The 27120-nt window shown below is 39.4% G+C and overlaps 1 long non-coding RNA gene across 1 annotated transcript; it reads right to left on the minus strand.

Annotated features, from left to right (window-relative positions):
• Positions 1-19719: 19719 nt before the first annotated feature.
• Positions 19720-26905, minus strand: LOC144283998 (uncharacterized). Its single transcript, XR_013352480.1, has 3 exons — positions 26788-26905; positions 24957-25085; positions 19720-20664 (listed from the first exon to the last, which is right to left on the minus strand). It is a non-coding gene; the product is annotated as an uncharacterized LOC144283998 (long non-coding RNA).
• Between the last annotated feature and the right edge of the window lie 215 nt (positions 26906-27120).

The following is a 27120-nucleotide window of genomic DNA, read 5'->3' on the forward strand; positions in this document are numbered from 1 at the left end:
CTGCTCTCCCCTCTCAGCTCTTGCCCACAGAACCTACCCCACCGAAGGACTGCTGAGCTACCTGCAGCTTCCCTAACACACCTTGTTTTCTCTCTTCTCCGCTGCATCCCCTCCTCCCCCATCTTCTGCTCAGAGGAGACCTCCTCCTCCTCTGCTCTCACCTTAGACCTTTTTTCCTTGAGGAAGCCATACTAGTTTGGACAAAAATGAGGCCTGACAACCTTCAAGTTTAGAAACAGAATTTTATGGGTTTCTAATCTATACATCTGATAACTTGCCTAACATGTTAGTAAGAGCCCAAAATATGCATCCCAGGCTTGATTTCAGCTTTAATGAATAAAATGAAAACATCTGAGGGGGAAAAAAAAAAAACCACTCAGCCATATGTGTATGATCGGCTTTCCAAGTGCAAATGTATCTGGGCTGGATATCAGCCTGGACCCCAGTGAGGACTCCCAGGCCCTGATCCCATGTCACAACCAAAACAAAGTTAAAGTGACCCCCAGGAGAGCTGACAGGTCATCACAGCTGTTCTGGTGTGGATGCGGGCAGATTACCCTAGGTGATAGGGACTATTACTATAGGAATAGCTCTGGAGTATTAAATAGGTATTAGAAAATAATCCTGCTGCACATAAAGAGTCACTTGGGCCTGGGAGGGAGAGGTGAAGGGTCAAAGCTTAGGTTAAGGTTTGAATTAAGAACATGTTTGGTTCTCCAAAGTTCAAGACAGGAGAAGAGGCAAACATTTTATCGAACACTGGAGCCCCAAACGGAAGGAATAGAAATGCATTTTCCTCCACTGTCTGAACAAAATTCATTAAAGTGGCTGGCACCTCTGCTGGAGGTGGTGGTAACCGCATCACCCATAAGCAACTCTGGCCTGCCTTTGTTATAATGCAGAGGGCAGACTCACAGATTTTAATTCCCTGAAACCCAAGTTGAGAGGCAGAGATCCAGACAAGACATGGAAACAGGAAAGTGTTAACTGAAGAATGTCAGGCATTACAGGCAACAGGAGAAGGTGATAATAGTCCTCCTCCCTCAGTCTCCCCAGCACCCAGGGTGGCCGTAAGCTCTATTATATGAGAGGAGGGGGAAGTCGGACCTCGTTGTATAAGGAGCCTTACCCACCTAGCCCAGACACAGTCACCTCTGCTTTAGACTCTCCAACCCCTTCACTGCACCCTCCTTGGAGCACTGATTCACTGATTCATTCATTCACTCATTCATTCATTCATTCAACAATAGTTACTGGGACCAAGCCCTGGAAGTACAGCGATAAACAGGACAGATAGCATCCTCCATCTCATTGAGCTAATGCTCTAGTTGGACAGATAGACAAATTATAGGCAAACAAATATACATACAAGACATTATCAGGGAGTAAGTACTGTGAAGGAAAACAAACCTAGAATGAGACAACAGAGGGACAAGGGTGCCAATTTAGACAGAGTGGCTCAGAAAAGTCTCATAAGGGGTAATACGACCTTATGTTATTTTCATACGGTGATTCTATTTTTAAATTTTTTGAGGAGCCACCATAGCATTTCCCCAGTAACTGCACCATATTACACTACTGGATTTTGCATTTTTGAAGGATCATTCGAGCTGCTGAGCAGAAAATAGATGGTAGAGGGACATGGAATCAGGAGCCCCAACCGGGTTAGGGGCTCTTACAGTATTCCAGGCAGTCAGGAAAACGTTGGTTATTAACGCCTTGTCGGTCAAGGGGCTTAGTGAACTAGTGATGGGCTGGGTACAGACCACCAAGCCCACAGCAGCAGGAGCACAGCAAGCTCTGGGGATGACTGGGTGATTTGATTCGCACTCTCTGCTGCTCAGTCAACAATCTCCATGGGAACACTGCTGAATTGGCAGGAGACGGAGGTACGCCTGACACCCCAACAACATCTCACACACAAATATCCAGCAAAAGTAAGTGGGAAGCAAAGCAGACGCCTCGTTTGGCAACCGATTTGCATGGGAAGACAAGGAAATGGAGAGCCCTGGAAAGGGATAGCTAGTTAGAGAGTTGGCTATTCTTTCACCATTAAGTATCACTTCAGGGCCAGACTCAAGAATACAGTTTGTTCGATTTAAGAAGAAACTGCCACTCCTCATTTGTGTCGAGGCACAGGAGCCTGGAAGGATTTGGAGGTAGACGGAACTGTGATTTCTCAGGCTCTCAGTTGTTTCTAACAACGTTTGGTTATTTTCTTTCTGAGGAATATCTGCATATATTTCACTCAGTAGATCTAAATACTCATCAAGATTGTTTGGTTAATAATGACACGTAATGAATGGCTTCCGTTTCACCTTTTCAGAAGAGGATCCACAAATCCTTCCTGAGACCAAAAGAGTCCTTGAACTTTTAAAATGACAAGCATCCTGTTTAAAAATTACTGAGCTAAAACACTTCAGATAATAGGAGGAGGGTGTTTATTTTAACACAGTGATCTGTTTCAGTCTAAGAGTACAATAGGGCCGTTAGAGGAGTTAAGTCTCAATGAAAAATAAGACCAGTCTAATTCCCTGCCAGCCAATTAACAGCCTTTCATTTGCAGAGCGTTAATATTCCATCTCTCTTGAAGAGTCTCTGAACCCAAACCACAAAATCTTATCGCTGGTCGTCTACTGCAATTCACTCTCTGTTGGATTGTACACAATCCCAGAGGCTCAGATGAGAGACGGTGGACAAGGAAGTCTCAGAAAAAGTACCAAAACAAAAATGCATAGATTGATTGGGAAAAAACTGGGGAGGACCTATAAGGTTTTTGGAAGCATTTCCTCACCAAAGTACTAGTTGTTGTTGTTTTTTTTTATCATAAGATATTCCATAACACGTTCGTATGTTTCTAGATTTGTCCACATAGCAATTACAATAATCATCTGTATTTAATTGTTTAGTTTACAGAGATTTCCTTACACCTCATTTCTTTTAAAATGGAAAAGACCTCTATGAGGTAGGTACCCTCATTTTCTAGTGTGAAAAAATTAGGTGCCTTATTCAAATCACACACCTCTTCCTCTTAAACACTTTAGCCAATAAGTATCTTCTGAGATACTTACAAACGATTTTGTTTCAGTTTTAGGGTCATGGAGAAGAGGATATTGTAAACAAAGACAGTATTTTTATATATATAAAAAAAAAAAAACAATAATAAGGGTGTGCATATTGTAACTTGAGAATGTGGTGCCTGCACATGCTCTGTGGTTCCAAGGACAAGTGGCATAGTATAATGGTTTATACTCAAGTTCAGGTATTAATGGCCCTGGCTTTTTATCCCAGATTCCTGCCCCTAATTCACCATGTAACCTCAGGGAAGCTTGATATCCGAAGCCCGAGTTTTATTGATATGCAATGTGCAAAAAATGATAGTGCCTCCCTCTCAGGAAGGCTATGAGAACTGAATGTAACACAGCACATAGAGTGGCTCACCCAGTAGTGGGCACACAGTAAGCACACAATGAGAGGGGGCCCTTGTGGGGATTCCTGTTCATACCCCAGAACTCCTAAAAGCCAGTGGAATGTGGGGTCACACAGTCCAAATGGAGCTGCCAAGTTTGAGCCCAGGGGGTCTACTTATTGCTGCTTACTAGGCATGAGGGGCTTAGAACGGGGCTATGGTAAGGAAGCAGCTTAGCACAGATTAGAGAAATACAGAAAAGAGTTTCTTCTCTCCTTGCCCTTGTAAAAACTGCTATTGGCAAACACCTTCTTGAATTCATAGAGGATGCTCCACCTGATGGTTTCTCTCTGGCTCACGATTAGTGAAATGCTTTTTAAGAAGAAAAGGCTTATTTTTTTTCCATTCAGTTGTCTAACCTATTTTTAGATATCAAATGCTGTTTCAGCTTTTTTATAAATCAAATTTTACCTTGTCATTTTTTATATCACTTCTCCTATCCTAAAAGCATTGTATAACTCATAGTTTATCTTTGATTCAAACAATTTCAAATTCAGTTTGTTTTGAAACTTTGATAGCCTTTGATGTTTTATATGTACTAGTAGCACTAGAATAGGAGCTGTTTCATGAACCTAGTAACTGTTGATTCAGTGAACAAAGATGAGGCATATAAAGGTGTAGGGAAGTCTGAGTTTAAAATTACTAGCTAAAGAATAGATGCTGGCCCGTGCAATTGAAATGTCTGCCTATGAGTTGTCAATAACGATAAAGTTGTAACCTTAAAAACAGTGAATATGGCCCCACAGTGGGTGTGAACTTAGGATTTTTATACAGACCCCATTGCACAGAAGTATTTTCTACCTCTCTTTTTCTCAAACATTCCCCAACCTCCCTCCTCCACTCCCTCAGGTGTCACTGAGAGAGTATACTCATATCGGTAATATCAATGTGTTGCCAAAATATTTTTTGTTGGAGTCTTTTAAGGAGTTCTCAAATAGTGCCCTTGTTTGCAAAAATTCTGAACCAACTGAGAAAAAAGGCAAAGGAGAAAGGCAGATGGGAGGCCAAAATGTCACATGTACTGTCACTGGTTGTGCAGATACCACTAGTTGCCCTCCCCCACCATACCCCCAAGTTTCTTCTTTCTCTTTGGGACCACCTTTCCCAGGCTCTCATGTTGTTAGATCACATCCCCCCCATGGCTCTGTTCTCTACAATGGCATGTGAACAGATGTGGTATCTCTACTTGAATCCCAGCTCCATATGACTTCCCACTCATGCTCCTTCATTCTCTTGGCCTTTCTTGTGGGCAGGAATGGAGATACTCAGGGAGATCCTCAAAGGCACATGTTGAAGAAAGCGGGATAGAATGACTGCATGGAGAACTTCCATCCCACTGACCTGAACCTCAATCTTGTGCAGTTAGGAGACAAAAATACCACTTGTCCTTTGGTCCCTAAATGTTTGATGGCTCCTATAAATATACCTGAGCCTACCTTAACTAATGAGAAGCTGATTTTAAAGACTGTCTTTTATCTATGCACAGGTAAATTCCAGCATCAAGCAGCCCTATCCACCCAGCATTTCTGACTAGGGTTCCCTCCACCCGACCTGCCCTTCCCACCCCTCACCCTCATGCTGGCAGGAGCCCAGCAGAAAGCCTGCCCACATGACCCTCACTGGAATTACAAATAACCTCTGGATAGCCACTTCTGGAAAACACTTTGGAATGGTTATTTATGGAAGAATTAGAGGAATAGGATTGGGGAATGGAGATAAAAGGTAAATAAAAAAATAACTAAAACAAGAAAGGGTGGGGGATAAGCTCTTCTGTATTAGCCTGGATTCTAACCCTAATCCACTCCCACTCCACTTCTGCTCCATGGATTAAATTTTGGCATCTTGTCCACATGCTCCCCAGCATCTAATCTTGGCTTGCCCTGGAATGATCTTTCCTTTTTCCATCTCAGCCCACACAGCTGGGAATTCTGCAGCAGCGGAAGTCTGCCAAAAACAATAGCCTTCCTAAATGTCCAACAACGAGGGAATTGGTATATAAATTATGAAGCGTCCAGTCAGTGGAGTATTATTCAGTCATTAAACATGATAAACATAAAGCCTTTGAAACAACATGGAAAATGTCCCTGAAATCAATGTTCCTGAGGTTTCCTTTCCTAAAGACAAGTCATACAGTTACATATGCAATATGGCAGCAACATTAAAAAAAAAAATTTCCCTATGGGAATAAAGCTATGAATTAAACTGGAAAAACAAAAAGCAATTGTTGGGTTAGAATAGTGGGATTCAACAAAAATTTTTAATTGTTTAATTAAAGCTATTCTCTGCTGCCTTTGTCTCAATGACACTATGGGGGCCTCCCACCCCTCTCACTGCCGTGGAGAGCAGAGGGTAGACTAGCGGAGCTGCAAGAGACTTCTAAGTCCAGACACCCCATGCTCTGCACAGATTCAGAGTCTGAGCACAAGTCCTGCTGTTGCTTCCATATGCCCTTGCTTTATTTTTAACATTTTTAAGATTCTAAGTATTTTGCATTCTGCTGGTAGTGTTGTCTCCCTTAGTAACTCAGACACCCAAATAGAAATACTCTCAGGCTCCCTCCTTTCTGATGATCCCAGTTAACATGACACTATTTTAGAGGAGTAATGGACAAATCGATGTCCTTTGATCATCTGAACAGGTGAACATAACCCTGTTGAAAAAACTTGGGAATGTGGGATTTGCATGCCTTTCACTGTTCAAGAAGGTATTGGTAATGGGGTCAACTTTTCGCTGTTTTTGTCATCTTCTTGAAATGTACCTGGGAATGCCTATATGGAAAGCATTCAGTACCAGTAGGATGCAAATTAATGCACATTGCACATATTTCTTGCTTCACAATGTCTCATAACTCAAAAAGCTTAATAGTTGATCAGCACCCTTCCCATCTCCATCCCAGCAGCCCTGTCCTCATAGGGAAAGGAAAAAGGCTGTCATATAGCTGTCATTCATGCACCAAGCTCTTATCTTGGCTTCCCTAATGTGAAGTCTGTGAGGGGAGCCTTCTTGGGATATGAACTCCTGGTTCCAGGCTTTGCAGTATGCCCATAGAGTTAATGTAACTTCAGACAAGGCCCCTAAGACAAAGAAGGGAAACCCACATTGGGTACATGTTAGGCAAAAGAATAGCGAGTGACAACTGAACAAACTTTAGGTATTCTTGCTCAGGGGGCTGAGGACTGAAAAAAATATAAGCAGCCACTGGATGAGATTAATGAATTTTTGAGTGAGGAATTTGACCCTAAAACTCATAGTTCAGTGGGGGCAGGAACCAATCACAGGCAGACAGATGTATGGAACTTGCTATGAGGTAGTGCCCACAAGAGGGAAGGCTGCCCAGGGCAGCAGTCTTCCCCAGGATCTGGCCAGAGCTGGTTTGGACACTGGAAAACCACTTAACCACTTTCTCAATCTCTCTTCCAACTGCCAGCTCTCTTTTCTGATCTTGTCCATATCACATATAATTGCCCAAATCACACTACTCCCTTGTCTTCTGCAGCACTCTCTTCTTTCCCCATATTAACACTTCCCACCCTCTCCAGTAATTATCTATGTATTATGCTGATTCTCACCATTATGCTTTGAGTAGTCCCTGAGCACAATGACCGTTTCATATGTACCTCTGTATCCACAATGCCTAGTAAGGTGCCTGACACCTCGTAGGTGTTTAATAATCCGTCTTGGTAATTAGTATGACTTCCTAGCATAGAAACACTTCTCTAGTTGAGAAGACCCCTGAGAGGAGAGAAGGGCTGAAGAGCACCTCCATCATCCATGGAGAACACATTCCAAGACCCCAAGTGGATGGCTGAAACCTTGGATAATACGAATTTTCCCCCACACATACATACCTATGATAAAGTTTAACTATAAAGTAGGCACAGTATGATATTAACAATTATTATAAAATGGAACAATTACTATAATACTGTATAATAAAAGTTATAGGAATGGGATCTCTCTCTCAAATTATCTTACTGAGCTGCACTCACCCTTCTTGTTGTTGTGATGACATGAGATGATAAAATGTCCTAGTGATGAGGGGAAGTTGCTGAGCAGCAAAAACAGGACACTTAGCATGTTGGAGGGATAAACCCAGCTAGGAGTCTCCACATTGTAACGTAGAGCCTGACACTGAATCAAATAATAGCTGGTGTTATGAAATTTGAACATCTCTATGCTGAGCAAAGATGGAGACGTTTGCTACTAGCTAGAAGAAGTTGGGAAGATTTAACATGAGCATTAAGCTGCATTCTTCACAGGACCATCCTACTTTTTTCCCCCCTCTTTGAAATGGAAAAGTTTTATCTTGTACTTGGAAATGCAGCATTTTCTTCTGAATTCATTAAAATTTTGTAGTGATGCTAATTCCAGTTTATGATTTATGAATCTAATTAGGAAATGTTTCTTCCCGTCTTTCATGTTGAGTTAATGAAATGTGAAATATCAAAATCCACACTGAAGAATTTTTAAAGCCCTCTAGTTAACTTTTACTACCATATAGTTACAAAAATTTTTTTTCTTGTGATGAGAACTTTAAAGATGTATCTCTTAGAAATTTTCAAGCATATAATACAGTATTATTGACTATAGTCAATGCTGTACATTACATCTTCATGACTTATTTCTTTTATAACTAAAAATTTTAAAAGGCAAATTCCTTTAATCAAACTGATTTCACCAAAGAAATGCTAAGACAGTTAGAAATGTAGTCATGAGACTTACTACCATGATTTTTTCCCTCTTTTCAGGATGTCAATACTTTTGCTATATTTGTAAGTCAAATTCAAACAAGCTCTAACAAGAAAGCAAGTCCTGTCAGTATAAGGTCACTAATATCAAAGGGGTATTTTAGGGAGATTGTTTCGACTCAACTGGAAGTTGGACAAAGAAGAAATCAGTGAGTTATGAAAAAGTTCTGGTATGTCAAAAGTAAGAGGTCTTAAAAAATCACTGGTAGATCTTGAAGGGGCTAAAAGGCTGTTTCTCTTTCCAGCAGATGATTATCAGTATTTTAATATTCAACAGAAGTGTTTTATAGGAATATTCCAGAACTCATAAGAGCAGATAAAAGCTGGGCAATTAAAGGGCAAAACCATGGGCTTCAGAATTTTCCAAATTTGGGCTCACTAGTAGGGTGACCAGGTGTCCTGGTTTGCATGGAATTGAGGGCTTTCTCAGGATCAAGGATTTTGAGTGCTAAATCCAGGGCAATCTCAGCAAACTGGGATGGTTGGTCATCTAGCTAGTTCTAGAAGTTACGAGCTGAAAAACATCATTCAGATTACTTCCCCGAACTTCTGATTCCTCCCCTCTAAAATGGAAATAATGGATTGTCTTGAAAATTTTAAATATAGGTATAGTTCCTGAGACATTCAAATGACATTTGGCACTGAATTTAACATGTTCAGCAAGACTAAAATTTCCCCCAAACTGTATATTTGATCTTTTATCAACCAAATAAGGAATTTTTGTGTTATTTTACTATATTTTTTCATGTAGCCAAGTATACACTTCACATTTCAAAATGTTTTTCAATTCCAAACTATAACTTCTGTCAAATGTCTAGAATCTGAATATAGTCATGGATTTCATTTAAACTTCTTTAGAAAATTGGTTTTATATTGATTCCAGAGAAGAGTAAATGTTCCCTCTTTCTGAAACTCCATGCATTCTGAGAACTCAGTAATGAGCCTGACACAGGCTAACATTGGAATATCCACCATCTTTGATCATAGTGAACTACAGATAAATCTAGATTGATGTCTAAAGACATCAAGATTATCTAAAGACTGTCATGGGGCAGGGAGCAAGACTGTAAACAAAGCAAATCCTTTGGGTCAATGTAAGAGAGGTTGGGAGACAGATCCAGTGCAGAAAGGAAGTTTCAGGAATTATGTGCAGGTACATCAGGAATTGGCTACAGTCCCAATAAGGAACTGGAGCTGGAATGAGAAGAAACAAAATGTCCTGGAGACAAGAGAATCAGGAGTCAGGTTATTACTGTGGCAGCAAAGTAGGATTGGGGACTAATACCATGGAACCAGGTGGTTTCTGAAATCTGATATTTTCAGAAGATTTTCCTTACAACTGAATTTAAATGCCATTGGTTATTTTTTGTCAACCAAACAATTTGTGGGAGGACTTTAAAGCCTCATTTCTACTATTTATTTTTCTTATTTTTTGCGTGGAAGGATATACACTTCCTAACCAACCTCGTTCCCATGCATCTGAGAAAACAAGCTGAATGAAGAAGAAACCTCTAAGCTCTTCCCTCCACCTTAATTCATATCTGACATGATAAACCTGAAGACGATTCATGAGAGTGGGCAGATTTTTTTTAATTGTATCCTGACAATAAAATTATAAATGATCCCAATAAGAAACAAAGAGAGGGCATAGCTAAAGAGACCAATTCCCTTTTATAGTGAAGTCTCTAGAAACACATTTCTGTAGGCATATGCAAAAGAGAGGGATTGAGGGAGATACTGTACAAAGGAAAAAAAAGAAAAGGAATTGGTTTGAATCTCTAAAAATGCTATTAAAATACTGAAAACTTTCAGATAGCTAAGAAATTGCTAAGAAGGCGAACAAACATTTTTTGTCATATTAAAAGTAAATAGTGTAAAAAGAAATGTATTTATCAGCTGCCTGGGTTACTGATGTAGTGTTAATAGATGACAATGAGATAGAAAGGAACTCAGTTTGAACTTTGCATTAGACCTTTTTGTCAGCAAGCTTGACTTTTATTCTGGAAGAGATAGGAGAAATATTGATAGATGGAGAAGGTAGGATAAAAGAGCACCTGGCATCTCTGAAGTGGTTTGGTTCTGTAACTGTAAAAAACACATATTGTGGTGTAGTGTTCCTCAAGAATTTGTAGTACTTTGTGGAATTATGGCAATTGGGTAAAGGTGTTCCCTCTTATCTAAAAAAAAAAAAAAAATGATGCAGATGGAGCTTGTCATTTATGGACTTGTAAGCCTGACATGAAATCCAGGCAAATTTCTGGGATAGAATATTAATAAAAATTCTGGTATAAGTTGAATTGTGAGCACATAAATGAGATGTGGAGAATACCAAAAGATACTATAAGATCCATCAAGAACAAATTGTGCTCAACCGATTACACACACACACACACACACACACACACATACACACACACAATTAGTTGATGAAATGAATGCTTTGGCTGAATCTGAATTGTAGGAAAGACTTTGGCAAGGTCTTATGATGTCCTTATAGAAGAAATCGAAATGTCTAGAGAGAGACATTTCAGACTCACTGACCTACCTTACCCTATGAGTTCAAATTAGTGCATTTTATTTGCATTGGGGAGGCCTTGTCAGCAGTTTAATTAATAACAAATGGTACCATTCTGATCAGATAGTGAATTACATAAAAGAGGAGGGATACATTGTAATACATCAAATGGCAGAAGCAAAAAATTGTTTTAAGGCAGAAGTACTGGAAGTAATACTGCTTTTTATAAAAAAAACTAATATAACTATTTTACTTGCACAGTTGAGCACTACTAGACAGGTGGCATAAGATGTAAATGTGTTGAAAAAATATGCTAAATCTTGAAAAAATTCTTTAAATTTAATTTATTCTGGGAATTGATAAGCAAGCACATGGATTAATTTTAGAAGTGTAGTCTGAAGAATTCCAGGTTAAACTGAAGTGTAGTCTGAAAAGCATTGTAGTGTACTTAGTGTCAAGTTGTTTATTTATTTCTTTTTTTTTAGAATGAAGGCTTTGGAAGAATTTCGAAGGATGAGAAGTGTACAGTTATAGAAAGGACAAGGTATATCCAAACAGTATAGAAAAGTGTCCGGATTTTCACTAACCAAATGTTAAACATGAACGTTAGTGTTGTAAAAGAGATGCCAAAGTTTCAAATATGAACTTAGGCTCTGTTAAAGGAATACCTTAGTGCATGGAACAGATGGCATGATGGTACCTTAAGTGTGATGCTGATTTGTCTTGTTCTGAGAACCACACACCAGGAAGGGTATGAACAAACTCGGATGTATCTGGTAGAGAAGGTTCAGGGCAGTAAAGAGACATAACAATTAGGTCACATGCGTAGATAAAGGAACTAGAATTGCAGGGACACCATTGCCTTCAAACCCCTGAAAGCTGAACTTACAGAAAAAGGATCAACACTATTGTTCCCTCAACATGGCCTAACATGCATGTAACCAGTGGGGCTAGGAAAAGCTAGTGCTGAGTGAGACCCAGAGCCAAAATGGAATAATCTCAAAAATGATCACTATTAGAGCCGGCACAGATATTTTTTTTTTAAGTTTGCAAAGTCCTAGGTTGCAATTTTTTTTTTAAAGTAAGATGGTAGAACCAAGGCACAAAGCCAAAGTAATCAGAGAGAACATGAAAGCCAATGAGCAAGGGATGGCAAAACAGTCAGAAAATAGGAGTGATAGGGAAGATGAGGCAAATCAGAGAGATTTTAGTACCACCAGATGACACAATGCCTCTGGCCATACTCCTGGATATGCCCTGTGCATTTTAAGGGACTAAAAATAAAAATATTAATCAACCCAACCTCCAGACCCTCAAGTGAGAGGAGAGCAGGGAGCTTGTTATCCATAGTTTCAGCATATGGAACAGATGAGAAAATTTTTGAAGTCTTGTCCCAAGAGAGAATCAATTTCCAATCCAGAATATTTTGGCAAAAGAACAACAAAAACAATAAGCAGAGAAGTAGCCAAATTCAAGTAGCCAAAAGGAAAGTAGAAACCAAGAATGAGTTTGAAAATGAGAGAAGCCAGACAAGCAATGAACAAAGAGGATGACAGTGAACACATAGGGTGAAGGGAGACAAGTGTGAAAGAATGAGGAATCACTGTACTAATATCCATAGTAGATTTTTATGTAGTGTCCCTGTCACTCAAATGGAAATGGTCATGTGTCTTTAAAAGGGACAAAGTTCTCAGTAGGGAGATTTTCCTGAGGAAAACCACCTTTGGACCTATGCATTTCCAGGAGAGAACATCGGTCCTCCAACTGTAGCTGCTTGGCACATGTTTGATGAGGTCTAATTATATGAAGAAGGAGGCCAGGCTGGTCTGGAATAGATTAATCTGATCATATTCCAATGGCTTTAAGCTGTCATAGTCTCAGGACTTCTTCAAGGTATGAAGATCTCAATGTAATGTCCCCACAATTTACCAGAGAACAATTTATTGACTATTAACTCCCATTCCTACACCGCAGACTACAATTAATTTGATTGAGAGGGGCCAAGAATGGTAGGCTCAGATCCTAAGATTGCTGCAAAAAGCTCTGCCCAGTAGACTATGATCCCTTTCAGTGTAACTGGTGTGAGTATTGTCTAGGTCTGGGTAATGCAGGCCAGAGTCAGAAGTGAACAACACCTTTAGCTTCAGAAAGATCATAGCTGTGTAGAACAAATATATTTCTTGTGTTTTTCTTTAAATTAGTTATCAAGTCTATTGAAAGTATAACATAAACTCCAAAACTTGGGGCATAAATCACCAATAGCAGGGCACTGGGTGGCTCTGTGGTTGAGTGTCTGCCTCTGGCTCCGGATCCTGGGGTCCAATCTCCGGATCCTGGGGTCTGGAGATTGATCCCTCATCAGGCTCCCCGCAAGAAGCCTGCTTCTTCCTCTGCCTGTGTCTCTGATTCTCTCTGTATCTTTTATGAATAAATAAACAAAATCTTTAAATCAACCAATCAGTCAATCACCAATAGCTTCTGGCCATCTTTGATTATTCTAGAGGGTGAGTCTTATAGCAAAATCACTAACATCTTACCTAATTTCAGGAAGTTACATTTCCTATTATACACAGTGTCATATCTATGGGCTTCCAAACTCACATTCCTTGGGATTTTCCCAGGGAGAATGCTATCTATGCAAGCTTCAGTGTTTGTTCAAGGAATGATTTAATATGATGTCCAAGCAGATGAAGGATCTCTCTATCCAAGAGGTCATGTAGGATCAGATTCACCAGTTTCACAGGAAGATATAAGAGTACAGCACAAATTGAAGAGCATTACTCTTTGTTTCTACTTCTGGAAGGTTGCTTTCTACTCAACATTCCGATTGATCTTTATGAGCCTGTTGCTTTTAGGATATCTAAAAGCAACAACTTCATTAAGAGCCGTTCATCATCAAGAGGTACTAAACTAATGGGAAGCAGCAAGAGAAGGTAGCAGTGCCACATGTTTAAGATGTATTATTTATAGAGGGCTTTGTTTAGAGTACAGAAAAGGAGTACATATGCTTTTCGGGAATGCAAATGTCAGTTACTAAACTCTCACACAGCTGTACCTCTACCTCTTCCTAGCAAGAAAACATCTGCCCCTAGATGGCCAATCTGGATTGCCTGAGAAAGAGGTGATGGATCAAAGCAGAAGAGAGGTCTCCTGAAGCAGGTTGACAGAGACAGAGACAGTGGTAGGATTCTGAGGTTTGGTGGGTAGCCGGGGTCTTGCTTAGAAAGAGGTCTTCGTTCCAGACAGAAAAGAACAAAGACTAGGAAAAATATGGATAGTAAAAAACAGCAGTAGACTTTTTCATGTTCTCCATGCACAATTCAGCAGAAGTAGTCTGTTCCTCACCCGACAGAGGCTGCTCTATCAGCAGGGCTCATACATAGATATGACCTTGGTTTGTGTAAGCATCTGGACCTACCAAACCAAATATGATCCTCAGAACTTGCCAGAAACTCCATAATTTTTGTGCTTGACTGGAATATCAGTGTTTTTTCTGTAGGGATGCAGAACACTCTCCTCCTCTTCCTGGCAATGGACAGACTGCATTGGGAGATTAACTGCACCTTGCCGGCAGTCTGGGTGGTGTCCAGCCATGATGAACATACCTAGTATCTCAGGTGATTATGAGGAAAATGGCTGGCTCTGTCAAAATATACCAAGTGATGTCTGAGAGACACACTAACCCTTCATTCAGAGAGATTAGATCTGTGGGTCTTCTGGGCAGTTTGTATGTTCTTTAAAAACCGGCCCCATGAGATAGACCTGTTTATTCAACCTAAAGAGCTATAACGAAGGGCTGTTGGCTTCCAACAGTATCTTGCTGGAGCTGGTCGTGGTAGTCTATTTCCCTACCTTCCTGCATAGAATTGCAAGGGGTAGTGGGCAGTGCCTACCTTATCATCTGGGAGAAATTTATTTGCAGATACAAATGTCACTTGGAGAAAAGGTACTGAACAGGTATTATTATATACAAGAAATATATAACATTAGTGATCTCTAAATGTTCTTCTAATATTAACACTTATTTATGCATTTGCTTTCTTTTTTAAAAAACTTCAGTTTATTTAAACTAAAAAACAGGAGGGCATATGATGTGATGAGCACTGGGTGTTATATGCAACTCGAATTATTGAACACTACATCTAAAACTAATGATGTACTATATATTGCCTAATTAATTTAAATTTTATTTGTTATTTTATTTTTTTGTTACTATTTTTTTTTATTGGAGTTCAATTTGCCAACATATAGCATAACACCCAGTACTCATCCCATCAAGTGCCCCCCCTCATTGCCCGTCACTCAATCACCCCCACCCCCTGCCCACCTCCCTTTCCACCACCCCTTGTTCGTTTCCCAGAGTTAGGAGTCTTTCATGTTATGTCATTCATTCATTTGGGGAATATAAAATAGTGAAAGGGAATAAAAGGGAAAGGAGAAAAAATGAGTGGGAAATATCAGAAAGGGAGACAGAACATGAGAGACTCCTAACTCTGGGAAATGAATTTAAATTTAAAAAATTTTTCAAAATTAAAAAAAAAAAGTTCACCCATTTCTCCTACCCCCACGCCCCTACCCTGCCTCTGGGAACTACTAATCTGTTCTATGTGTCTATTAGCTTATTCCACATATAAGAGAGATCATATGGTATTTGTCTTTTTCTATCTGACCTATTTCACTTAGCATAATGCTCTCAGGGTTCATCCATGTTGTCACAAATGGCAAGATTTCATACTTTTTTATGGCTGAATACTACTACTCTATATGTATACGTCACAATTTCTTGATCCATTCATCCATCAATATACACTTAGATTGTTTCCCTATCTTAGAATATGGATAATATCATGTGATGAACATGATATATCTTTTCATATATCATACAGCATATATCTTTTCAACTTAGTGCTTTCATTTTCTTTGGATTAAAATCCAGAAGTCGAAACTCTAGATCATAGGGTATTCTATTTTTAATTTTTTGAGGACCTCCACACTGTTTTCCACAGAGGCTACACTAATTTACATTCCCACCAACAATGTACAAGGGTTCCTTTTCTCCACACCCTTGCCAACCCTTGTTGTTTCTTGTGTTTTTGATGCCAGCCATTCCAACAGGTGTGAGGTGATATCTGATTGTGGTTTTTATTTGCCTTCCCCTGATGATGATTGATGTTGAGTATCTTTTCATGTGCCTGTTGGCCATATTCTTTGGAAAATGTCTATTCAGTTCTTCTGCCCAATTTTTAATTAAATTGTTTGGGATTTTTTATGAATTCTTTATATATTTTGGGTATTAGCCCCTCGTCGGATATATGATTTCTCCCATTCAGTAGGTTGCCTTTTCATTTTGTTGGTTTCCTTAGCTGTGCAAAGGTTTTTCATTTAATATAGTCCCACTTGCTTATTTTTGCTTTTTTTTTTTTTTTTTTTTGTAGCTTTTGCTTTTGATGTAATTGCTGAAACCTCTGTCAAGGAGCTTAGTACCTATGTTTTCTTCTAGGAGATTTATGGCTTCAAGTCTTACAGTCAAGTATTTAATCCACTCAGGGTAAATTTTTGTGTACAGTGGAAGACAGGGATCCAGTTTCATTCTTTTGCATGTGGCTGTCCAGTTTTTCCAACATCATTTATTGAAGAGACCATCTTTTCCCAATTGTATATTCTTGGCTCCCTTGTTGTAAGTTAATTGGCCACATCCACATGAATTTATTTCTGGGCTTCCTATTCTGTTCCACTTATCTATGTGTCTATAAGGTATGCCAATACCTTACTGTTTTAACTGCTAGAGTTTTGTAATGTAATTCAAAATCAGGAGGCCTCCAGTTTCATTTTTCTTTCCCAAGAATATTTTGTCTATTCAGGGTCTTTTGTATTCTTTTTTTTTTTTTTTTTTAATTCATGAGAGACACAGAAAAGAGAGAGAGGCAGAAACAAAGGCAAGGGAGAAGCAGGCTCCCCTCAAGGAGTCTGATGTGGGACGTTGATCCCTGAACTCCAGGATCACAACCAGAGCCGAAAGCAGAGCTTAACTGCTGAGCCATTCAGCTGTCCCAGGGTCCTTTGTATTCTATTCAAATTTTAGGAATGTTCATTCTATTTTTGTGAAATCTCTTACTCTTATATTTGAATTTTTTAAATGTTTGTTAACCTAAATATATCTCTAATTGGTAAAGTTTCAAGCAATGTAGTAAAGTGAAGGAAGAACTGGTTAATTTTTAGACATAGTACAGTAACAGTCTTTTGGGCAGAGTTGATCATTATTTTGAATATTTACATACACATGCTCACTTACACGAATCTACACTAAGCTGGTAAAGGATATACACATCTATGTTTCTATCCTGCCCTTCGCCCAAGTAGGTGAGCTTTTAGTAACTAGAGGAATGATCTGGTTCTTAGCCTTGGAGGTAACAGGCAATACCTCGGTAAAAGAAAAGAAAACTTTTGTTCTTCTAGATCGATTGCTCTCAAACAAGTGTACAGCAGAATCACCAGGGAAGCACAATAAAAATACAGATCTCAGAGCCCCACCCCCACATATTTCTGATTCAACAGCTAATTCATGTCATTATAGGCCTATAGAGAACTCTCTTTTCCAGTGGTTCCCAAACTTTACATGTATCAAAATCACCAAGAGGGCTTATTAAACGCAGCTTGTTGGGCCCACTCCATTTCTGATCTGTAGGTCTAAGGTAAGACTCAAGAATGTATATTTCTAACAAGTTCCCTGGTGGTACTCATACTATTAGTCTGAGAACTACATACATTTTGAGAACCATAGCTCCATTTAAATTGTAAATCAGCTCTCCTAATTTTTGCCTGTATGCTAAGGGACCAGGGCTCTGATTCAACAGGTGGCACTCAGAGATTTGAATTTGTAGTAAATTTCCCAGGTGTTTCCTATGCAAGTGCTAGTATGAGAAATGCCAATGTAGGTCCTTTGTGGGGTTTTTTTTTATTATTAATTTATAAAATTAACTCCCTGGTACAGCCTCTGCATACTTGTGATACCAAAAATAGTTGTAGTAGCAGAACCCTGTTGCAGATTATACCTACTGTCTGAAGCCCTACTAAAATCTGATTTCTTCCCTGCTCCTTGTCTCTACTTTCTTAAAATTGCATATTCCATGTCTAGACTGGGAAACTGGAATGATTTTAAGTGAGAGTCCCCTAATTCCACAGTTACTGCAAAATAACTAATTTAACTAAAAAAAAAACGAGTTGGAATCTCTGTTGGCATAGCACCAACATTGACTTCAGGATTGGCCCTTGAAAAAAAAAAAAAAAAGGATTGGCCCTTGAAGGGTAAATGGCAGACTAGTAATCACGGGACACCACAGAGATGACAGCACTCAGGGAGTTCACTACTGAGCTGTGCTGGGATCTCTCTTCAACAGAGACAGAAGGCATCTCTTTTGTAGTTTACATGTCAGTTGGCTGGCACATATTTCCTTATTCCTCTCCTTTAAAGAATAACCCATCCAACTATTTGGTCTACAGTTGGGCACATGTATATCTTCCAGGTCTCATTTGTGGGAAGAAAGCAGAAATCTGGTAGGGGAAACTCTGTTGGGAGTGTAGAGGCTCCAATAATGGCAGAAGCAGCAGCTGTGGCTACTTGGCAGGCAAAGCTTTGGGTTCATTGTTGGAGTTGAGCCACTGGGGTGACTGCCATTAAATCAGCTGGTCATTGCGAGATGTAGGACTTCCAACGTTGTCTTCTAAGTAAAAAAGATATTATTCTTTTTCCCTTTACACTGATGTGGGATACAATATCAGGCAGCTCACTGCCACATCAAGCAATGCAGAGTGGAAAATTACACTGCCTTATTTTTGTCCCTTTAATATGGATACAGATATCTGTGCCTTCTCTCTAAGAATCCTAGAAACTGGAAAACCCCACTAACCACAAACGATAAAAGGTAGAAGTGATTCAACTAGAAATTGAGGAAGTCTCAATCTGAAGTCTTCTGGGAAGACCTGGATATTCCCAGCTTTCCATATTCAGGGGCTTTCCTTACATCCCTGACTTGTTTGTAGAAACTAAATGGCAGCTTTGCCTTTTCATCTGCTTGATGTATCCTTTTGAAATTTCTACTGGGGTGGGGGGGTGGCGCCTGGGTGACTCAGTTGGTTGAGTGTCCGACTCGACTCTTGATTTCTGCTCAGGTAAGGATCTCAGGGTCTAAGGATTGAGCCCCATGTAGGGCTCTGCATTCAACAAGGTGTCTGCTTGAGAACTGTCTCTCTTCCTTTCCCTCTGCCCCTGTCCCCACTCACACATGCTTGCACACATGTTCTCTCTTGTGCTCTCTCTCTCTCTCTCTCTGAAAAGTACATGAATAAATCTTAAAAAAAAATTTCCACTCAGAGTCTAACATCAATTATTTACCAAGTTCCTAGGTGACACTATGACATCATCATCAGGTATGCCCAATGACACAGTGATTACAGGAAGTGATTGATTTGACTGTGCCTAGAAATAGACATCCCTTTACCAATCAATACTATGGATAATGATTTCTTTTTCCCATTTAAAATTACCAATGAATTTCACTCAATTTTAGCTGCTCAATTCCACTGTGGAGTATTCTGAGAAGCTGTTTTCATGTAAGCATAAGTGTGAAATATCTTGTTAGACCAGTCTTACTACATGACCTCCAAATGACTTAACTCAAAGGACAATAGGGTGTTTACTAATAAGAATTGCAAATTCTTGGAGAGTTAAGTTGGATGAGAGCAATAGCAGCCTGTCTCCTCCTGGAAAATTCCTGGTGAATTGACATCATCTAAATCTGCCCAGCCAGCTGTCTGTGGCTAACTCATAGACCCTACGGCATTGTGGGTAGTAAGCTTGTATTAAGTAATTATCTGGAATTGAGCCTATTTGAAATAGTGTTTGCATTGCCACTTTTATTCATCTATTTCTGTTGACATGAGCATTTTAGGTTTCATCTTTTATTTTTGCACTTCGTATGCACGTTGGAACAAATGGCTTTGGGGGCATTAGTTATACTCTAGGCCCAAAGGAATTCTCACTCCTCACTATATTCTTTGCTCATTTTGATAGTGTAAATCCATGCTCCTTAAATCATTTCCCTAACAGGTGCCTAATTTCTTGTATTAGTCACTCACGTGTGAACAATACTGCCACCCTCAGGGAGTCCTGGAAAATGCCTTTCAACATGAAAAGTTGTTTACATGGGTATGAGACTGGGGAACCCGCAAGAAATAAATGAAACAATATTTGTTTGAGTTGCAAGCTGGGAGAGAAAGGACTATATTGTTGAGATGTCCCAACAATTATGAGAAGGGAATTTTAGTTGTTTTAACAACAGCTAAATGAAAGCAGGCATTTTATGAGAGCTTTTGGGGTTTTCCAGGAGAGTGGGATCAATGCATCCCTTCCAAATACTTGAGCAGCGACTCACTGATGAAATGTCAGCTGGTCACAGTCTGCTCATTGTGTGACACCCTTGCCTGAGATACATGTTTCAATGCGGAAGTCCCTTTTGTCACCAAGGCCACTTTGAGATCCCTCTCTCCCTGGTTTTCTTTTGTGACTGAATGTCACCAGTGTTCTGATGACCACAAGTTGGTATGTTTTCAAAAGACATTGTTAGCCCACTCAGTTGGGCTGCAAATTCATAGCAGCCCAGAGAAGCATAGAAGAAAAATCTCTTTAGAGAAAAATCTTGATATTCAAAATCTGGAGGAAGGGCTCTTCTCTTTGATCTCTGAGTAATGCAGGACTCCAGTACCCAAAGAGGCTCTTGAGCTATATAACAGGCACCCTTTCAGGTCATCTTTAGCAAGATGAGATGGCATCCATTAAAGAGGCTTCCATGTTCTCAGAGGACCAGGCAGTTTCCAGGAAAGCAGACTACTAGCAGTTCCCCTTGCCGCACTCCACTTGCTCCTCTCTCTTCCTACTGCAGGAAAATATGAAATATTTAGGCAAGGCCAGTATTTCCCCTAAACAGCAGTAGGAACCTGCCTACCAGGCTTTGCCCACACCTGCCTTCAGTTCTGTAAATGTCACCAGTAAAGAGGATGAGCTTTTATTTTTACCCTTGGTTATATTGTTGTCAAAGATTTTGTTTGTCAAGCTATACTTTAGTAATATTTTTTCTCCTTCTATACATCAAAGATTGATAGAAATTCCAAGCAAGTCTTCTGTTTTGTCTAGCTCATGTAGCATTATCACAGGTAAACATAGACTCTCTTTTATCTTTTGGTTTTAAAAACTGTCTTTATCGAGCCCAAGAAATCCAGAAACCCCAGACTGCTATAAGGTACCAGGAGTCATGAATTCTTTTTTAGCTTTTTAGTCATGAACTCTTATCAGCACCATTCTTGAAGGCAAGTTTTATGTCAGCATAAAGAAGACCAAAGGACCCCCTGAGTCCTAACATGCTGGGAAGGGAATTTCTAAAAGGCAGTGAAGGGAGTTATGGAAGGATTGAAAGATAAAGGGACAAAGAAATAAAGACAAATCTCACTAGCTGCACTTACATTGCAGGACATTTTACTCACAGACCTTAATCTCCATTGAAATGGGTATTTAGCAAGTCACGACAATATCAGTACCTAGAACAGTGCCTGACACATAATCGGGGCTCAATATTTACAGATGGATAAATGGGGGGGGATGTAGAGAAAAGGAGAGAGAAGAGTGACTTTGCTTCTTATATTTGCTGTTTTATGTTCTCTAAATTTACCCTAATAGAAAAATAATAGACTTTGTTTTAAAAAAGCAAGCGAGAAAGAAAATAATATGGCTGTTTAATTAGCAGGAGAATCCAGCATCCAGGCAGCAGGGCATAAAATGACTTTCCCAAAGCGGAGGTTCAGCCCCACACAACAATGAGCCCGGGCAACCCAGCCAGATAATCGTTATTTGTCTTTAATCATTTTTTTTAATCTTTGAAAGTCACTAATGCTCTCATGAAAAAGTATGTTGCAAAGCTATTAGAGAACAGAATACAATCTTATAATGCCAAATAATTAGCTTGAAATATCTCTGATACAGCATTTTAGCTGAAGAATTAAGCATCATTCTGGAGAATTATAGCATGCAGTAACGCTTAGAGTTGCAAAACAAAATGACACAGTGAAGAAAAAAAGTTTCTTTCTTCCTTTATTACATTTGGCTCAGCATATATATTGAATGCCTGATGTGTTTACTTATCCTAATGATCACACTGAATTCCCTCAGAAGGCATAATTTGAAGCCTTGCATTTTAAATGTAACTGACCGAGGTCTCTTAACCCAGTAATCTATGTTGAGAATGACAACATGTCCTGTCTGTTGAGTGCTGAGCAGAACACCTGTCACACAGGTGCCCTGCTCACATGAAGCTGAAAGTGGTGATTGCTTATTCATTGACATCTGACGTGAGCAAATGAAATGCACACAGAAAAGGGAGGCTGAATGCTTTATATTAGGTATAAAAAGGTACGTAAAAGTACCACATACAGATTAGTTGTTGTGTTGTTATGATAAAGCCCCTTGACCAATGATCATTATGGAAGTGAGAAAGAGTATCAGAAAATGAGGAAATGGATGGACTTCGGACCAAATGTTAACTAGACTCTCTTTGAACTGCTGTCTCTTTCTTTCTTTCTTTCTTTCTTTCTTTCTTTCTTTCTTTCTTTCTTTCTTTCTTTCTTTCTTCTTTTTCTTTCTTTCTTTCTTTTTCTTTCTTCTTTCTTTCTTTCTTTCTTTCTTTCTTTCTTTCTTTCTTTCTTTCTCTTCTTTCTTCTTTTTGTCTCATGCATCCATCCATCCATCCAGTCAATTGCATCATTCATTTATAAATTCAGCAAATATTTATGACATAATCCAATGAGTGGGGTTCTAGGGACAGAAGGATGACAGTCCAGTTAGGCTTTTCTCTGCCTTGTCAGAGATGAAGATTCCAGCTATTATCAAGAAACCAGATTTGGGGTGCTGATTCATTTCTGTAAATGAATCAGGGCCGGCTATTCTTTTTTTTTAAGATTTTATTTATTTATTAAAGAAAGATACAGATACAAAGAGGCAGAAGCAGGCATCCTGTGGGAACTTGATGAGGACTTGATACTGGGACCCCGGGATCATGCCCTGAGCTGAAAGCAAATGCTCAACCATTGAGCCACCCAGGTATCCTGGGGCCAGTTATTATTTTATGAACTCCCAATCTGGGATCTGTGAGGCTTTCTTATATGACAAAAAATTAGTAATTTACTTTTATTCCCCAAAGTATATCATATTTAAGGTACTTCTTAGGCTATGTCTTAGACTGAAGGATGTAAATGGCACCGTGACTGACATGGCAGTTACTTAGGAATCAACACCCTGGCCCCTTCTTTAACAGACCTGCACAAACTCCTACTGACTCTTCATGACTGCACAACAAGGGAAGAGGCAAGCTGCTGCTGCCTCTGAGGAAAATGCCTTTGGGCCCTTCCCAGATGGAGTTTGCCACTCCTGCCTTAGGTTCAGATGTCACTGGGAAACGCATGAGGAACTCAAAAACACCTCTCACCCCTCAGCTAGTAGCCCCAGTAATTTTAGCTGCACTGTGAATTTGCATAGGAAGCATTTGAGTTCTCCACCCCCACATTTTATCAGATCAAACCCAACACTTAACAGAACTACAGGTTCATCTCCATGGACTGTCTTTTTTTTTTTTTAATTAATTAATTATTTATTTATTTATGATAGTCACGCACACACAGAGACAGAGAGAGAGAGGCAGAGACTCAGGCAGAGGGAGAAGCAGGCTCCATGCACCGGGAGCCTGACGTGGGATTCGATCCCGGGTCTCCAGGATCACGCCCTGGGCCAAAGGCAGGCGCCAAACCACTGCGCCACCCAGGGATCCCCTCCATGGACTGTCTATGTTGGTTGCCCTGTTAGAGTCTTTATGGATCTTTCTGTTCCTATTCTAAACCGCCATTATTTCTTGTATTTGTTCTTTATCCTGAAAATAGAATTCATTTTCTTCTACCTTCTCTATTTGTATATGGCAGAACTATCTTCGACCGTTTGGAATGGTCCACTAACTTAATATGTACAATATTGAAGAAAATTGGAAAGCTTTTCAGATTTATAGGTGTTAGAGCAGTATGATGACAGAACTTCAGAAATAGCTTCTTCTCATTTATGGGGCTCAAGATGGAATTAGTTTTCAGAGCTGGGACACGGATTGGCTTTTATGAGAAGACATCCCATGATTTATAGTCTTAAAGAAAAAATATTGACTGAGGTGAAGACAAGGTCAGTATTTACACCAAAGAAATGTGCCTGAATATATATATCTCTGTGGTATTTTCTCCATTCAAGAGTGTGACAATGATACCATAATTGTGGGTTTGGCTTCCTTTTTGGCTATATTGAGCTCAAGAACCAAAGGACAAGGAGGAAGAGGAGAGGGAAGGGGAAGGAAGATGAGTTTCCACAGATTCTATATATTGAAGCAGTGGTTAATAATATATGCCTTATAGTTACCCATTGAATCAACATGTATTTATAACATCTACTCTGTGCCAGGTCCTATATTAGGTTCTAGAGATAAAACAGTGAATGAAGTAGACATAATGTCTTTTTCTTATGAAGGGACCAGAATAGTGAGAAAGAAAAACATAGAACAAATTATAAATTGGAGGCTAATTATGAAAAAGGAAGTGTAGGTGGCTACTAAAGGAATATATGACATAGGTCGTGACCTAGTTGAAAGGGGAAGGCAGAGAAAGGGTCAGGGGGAGATAGGAAACATCTTTGGATAGAACTCAAGTTGTAGTTGAGGTATGAAGAGTAAGTCACAGTTCAGCCAGGCAAAAGGTAGATTGAGTCTAGGAGTGATGGAGAAAGACAGAAAAGTCTCCAAAGATGGAGAAAGACTAGACAGTATGTTCTTCTAGTCCTTTAGGTTAGTACAGTGGTCAGCATATAGGCCTATAGGCCAAATCAATCCTGCCTCTGTTTTTTTAAGTAAAGTTTTATTGGAACCCAGCCATGCCTCCTGTTCACGCACATATATGACCTAAGGCCATTTTCATACTATAGTACTAGAGTTGAGGAGTTGCAGAAGAGACTGCATGGCCTGCAAAACCTAAGATATTTTTGACAGAGCCTTCAAAAAAAAATTGTCAACCTTTAGTCTAGAGTAAGTGATTTTAGTCATGGTTGGTAATACTAGATGCTGTAACAAACCACTCCAAAATCTTAGATACTTACGTGATAAAAGTTTTTCCTCAGATCACAGCTCTGTGAGCAGCTGAACTGGGTAGCTCTTGTCTGAGTAGTGAAACAGGGGCACTATCTTGAGCCCCTGCCATCTGCTCTCCAAGGGTCTTGCACATTCAGCTATGTAGATGGGGAACAGAAAACATATTCAAGGATGTGAAGTGCTTTAGGGGCCAGGTCTAAGAATATTATATATCACTCTCATGCCTATTAGTCATATGGTCCCACCAAAATCCAGAGAAGGCTGATAAAGCAAGTTTTCTGCATGCTTGGGAAGTAAAGAAGATGTTCTAGGGAATACAGGGCAATGCCTCTGCCACAGCAAACAAGACAGATTTAAGGAACTGGGAGAAAACTCCTGTGTGATTGAATTTAGATGTTATGAGAGGGGTCTAATAGGCAGAGGCCAGATAGTGAAGGGCCTGTAAACCATGCCAAAGATTTTAACTCAGGTCTGTGTTATCCTGATGAGTTATGTCACCCCACTGATCTGATCCTCTGCTTCTTCATCATGCCACCTACTTTATAGAATTGAGTGGACACAAAGAGATCAAATAAGAGATAAATATCACCTAGCGCATAACTGCTGATGATTCTTTGCTGAATATCACCAAGACTTATCCCAAAAGAAAGATAATTGAAGCATTCTGAATCATTTTTCTACCATTCCACTGGCTTCTTCTTATTTGCAACCATCTTTTCAAAGATACATTGGCCTAGAAAAAATTCAGGTCCCCTCCACCCAGAGTTGCTATTTTGCGAACTAAAACAATTGCTTTCCCAAATCCTTCACCGTTCCTGGATCCAAAAAAGATGTCAACTGAAGCCCAGAAAAAAATGAAAACATATATGTTTATAAATGGACATATGCACGCACACATACCTTCCTCTAAAAAAGGGCAAGGCCAGAGTGCCCAACCCCCTGCCTCTACCCCCATCCTAAGGTTATTTTTTTTTATTTGTCTCAGAGTCCATTTTAAGCTCTGTTTTCTCCTTCATTAGAAAGAAATGCTCCTGGCCTAACATCTCCTCACTCTGGAGGAAGAGTTTTTCCTAAGTCAGGAAAACACGTTGAACACAAGAAAGGTAAGATAGAGTAATGTGGAGAAACAGCAACAATTTTGAAAAATAAGAGGTAGGCCAAACAGATATTAAAGGATGTTATGGAATTACAGCATGGTACTGACACAAGAATAGATAAACATCAATTGAATAAAACATAAAAGTAAGGCTTTAATATTTGCAACATAATTCAGTGAGGAAAGGGAAGATCATAAAATAAATTATAGCGGTATAAATCAATAGCAATTTGGAGGCAAATATATTCTCACACCACACACACACGCACATACACACACACACCACAGACAAAGCAGGAGAGTGTAGTGATTAAGAAAGGAGCATCTATAGTCAGCAAGTCCGAGATTAAATCCCAGATCTAATTGATTTAGCTGTGTTATTTAATCTTGAAAATTGCACAATCTCTTTGTGCCTAGTTTTCCTTATTTTATTCAGAGGAAGTGATAATTATATTTACCTTACAGGGTTGTTATGAGGACTGAGTAAATTAAAACATATAAAGCACTTAAAACAGTTTCTAACATAGAGTAAGCACTCAATATATGTTAATCATTGTGATGGAGGGAAAATCATAATAAAAAAGTCACTTTGTTTCAATATATCCTACTCTACATTTATTTCCTTGTGTACTATGAATAAGACTCTGCATAATAAAAAAAAAAAATGACCAAGACATGACCCTGTGTTCAGAGAGGGGATCTTGCAATCAAATACCAGTTAGGAATGTGTCTGCTCATCTTACCCTTTCTTCTTCATCCTTATCCAAGGTGAGTTCTTGGGCAAAATTAGAGTTACCCAGCACAGCTTAAACATATTGCAGACATAATTTCTGGTTCATGTCACTGGAAATACATCCTGCAATAAATTTATTTTGTTCTATACATATGTTGTCATTCATCATTGCAGCACTATACTTATGGGAAAACAGATTATGAATAGTGTAATAACTATGACTAATAATAAACAAGGCTATTTGTTTCTTGCTCTAAGGGAAATAAATCAGACAGAAATTGCATTCCCCGCTCTACCTTTATCCCCCAAAAGAGAGTTATCTATTACTGGAAAGTATCTGCAG

The sequence above is a fragment of the Canis aureus genome, chromosome 15, assembly GCF_053574225.1.
Source record: "Canis aureus isolate CA01 chromosome 15, VMU_Caureus_v.1.0, whole genome shotgun sequence".
NCBI lineage: Eukaryota > Metazoa > Chordata > Mammalia > Carnivora > Canidae > Canis > Canis aureus.